Consider the following 2,500-nt stretch of genomic DNA (forward strand, 5'->3'; position numbering starts at 1 on the left):
GATCAATTTAATTAATCCTTGATGAATAAAAATATTGATCAGCCCCCAAAAAAACAAAACAATTCTTACTGACCCCAAACTTTTGAACGGTTTTAAATGCTGTTCTTTTGTACTTTCTATTCATCAAAGAATCTAGAAATAAAAATATAAATAATTGTTTTCAACATTGATAATAATGAGAAATCTGTCTTGATCATCAAATCATCATATTAGAATGCTTAGCCGGGTGTGATTAACTCAACGGCCACAAGGAGGTTTTCTTTGGCTTTACAAAATGATGTCTGACAGATCAGATCAGTAAAGCTCGAGAGAAAGAGGAAGGGTTAGAAGAATTGCTCCTGCAGTGGATGTTGTTTATTTGATGTCTATATTGTTTTAGCAACCAATTTACTGAAGGAATTATGCAAATGCGCTCCTGGTTTGTGGCTGGTTAGTGACGACAGTGCAAGTTTGTGCTGTGAAATCACACACACGCGATGTGAATGTTTCAATCTGGCGGCAGATGTTTGCTCTCAGCGACGTTCCTTCTGCACAGCATCACACTAGTAATCATAGTTTCCACTGTTTATGTGTTCGACTGTATGTTTGGTGTTCATCTCGTACCCGCGCTAGTCTGAGACGTTAGCATACCTTGTTATGTAATACAGTTTATCGGTACCTAATGAATCTAATGCAGCAGTTCTCATGCTTTTTGACTCAAAGTACTCCTATTGTATAACAATATTTGAATTTCCTTATGTATCTTCAACAATAGTTTTAAAGGGAAATAATAAATATGATTTACTGTGTTTAATTAAGATTATTTTTAACGTCCCCCTGAAGTCAATCAGTTTGTCCATTAAACTCATCTTTGATCACCAAAATTACATACTTAAATGTTTTTTTCCTGAAAAGTCTTAAAATATCTTGAATGTAACTCGACACCCTTGCCTCATTTAGTATTTGCGGTTCTATGAATATGCAAATGAGCCCCGCCTCCACTCACTCACTCACTCAGAGATCCACTGGTTGACGATCACACGTTGATCTGATTGGTTACAAGGTAGTTTGTGACGTCAGAAACACCAGCGATTTCAAAGCGTGTCTTTGAGACTGTCTAGGGCTGCAGCTATCGATTCTTTTTGTAATCGATTAATCTAGCACTTAATCGATCGATTAATCGAGTAATCAGATAAAAAAATGTTGTGTGTTTTTAAACAACCAAAACAAATAATGCATAACGAAAATGATGTGGCTGTAAAATGATCAAGCGTTTGGCTTTTATTTCTCAAAAAACAAAACAAAAAAAACTTATTTCAACTCCAACATTTGGCTCCAAAACTAGGCCTATTTATTGCAATTTTTACCCATTTAGTAAAAGTGCCAACAATGTTCTATGCTCAATTACTTTGGTAGCCAATTAAAATGTCTTCCCCAAAAGTACAAGTAGATTTGGAGAAGCAGGCTGGGGAATTTAATTTTTTGTTGTTGTCTGTAACTATTTGGAAGACGTGACATACAAACAAGGTCTCGCAAAGACTGCAATACAATATGTGTTCCTCCATCACGTCGCGGTGTATACGGTGAATGCATGCTGAAATTATTGTTGCGTGGCTACAACGAAAGTTTAAGCATATGTGATGCATTGCCGCAATTGATCTGACTGGCGCGTGAGAGAGACGAGGGTGCATGCGTGTGTGTCTCTGTCAGTGTGTGTGTGTGAGTGAGTGAAGGGGTTCACACACCGAACGCAAATTTAATTATTTGCGCGAGTAGATTACATACAAAGTCAGTGCAAAGACGCGAATAGACGCGAACGTCTTCCGCGCACGTTGAAAAATTTTAACTCGAGCGAATGTTTAAGCGTCCAACTAGACGTGATAGACGCGTATTTGACGCTCTATTCGCGTTCGGTGTGAACAGACCATTAGGTTAATGTTTCAGTGACGCTTGGTGAGAGCATGGAGTGGATGTTTTCGGTTCAGATTCTGAATCATTGAAGTCGTACTGTTGTGGCCAGGTCTACTTCGCAGTAGACACATTGCACATTGTTCTCTTCCTTTCTTCCTTTTTAAGTATGTAATGATCCAAACTTTAGACATTCTCTGCCGTTTATGGACATCTTTACTCTCCGCCATCGCGGCAAATAAATTCAAAATGTATCACGCGCTATAGTATAGATCACCGTATAGTGAATTAAATTTTACATAGGAATTTAACGAGACTTCGAGGCAGAGTTTTTGCCTCGAGGAATTTTTGTAATCGAGTAACTCGAGTAACTCGAGGAATCGTTTCAGCCCTAAGACTGTCTTTGGTTCACTGCAGTTTTAAGGAGAAAATACTCAGCAATGCTGTCGACTTATGAATTTACACATGGTTTGTGTTGAAGCAGATTAAAAACACCACATAGACATATAAACAACATCAGGGCTCCAGACTGTGACCAAATGGTCGCATTTTGCCACCAAAATGTGAGAGTGTGCGACTGAATTTTACACCAGTACATTTTAATTACTAAGCA

General features: G+C 38.2%; 1 protein-coding gene across 2 annotated transcripts in view; it reads left to right on the forward strand.

Annotated features, from left to right (window-relative positions):
- kcnh2b (potassium voltage-gated channel, subfamily H (eag-related), member 2b) overlaps positions 1–2,500 on the forward strand; it is a 239,100-nt gene that overhangs the window by 22,207 nt on the left and 214,393 nt on the right. The window lies entirely within an intron of this gene.

This window comes from Siphateles boraxobius, unplaced genomic scaffold (genome assembly GCF_051911475.1).
Source record: "Siphateles boraxobius isolate OS27281-9 unplaced genomic scaffold, OSU_SipBor_1 12, whole genome shotgun sequence".
In the NCBI taxonomy this organism is placed as follows: Eukaryota; Metazoa; Chordata; class Actinopteri; order Cypriniformes; family Leuciscidae; genus Siphateles; species Siphateles boraxobius.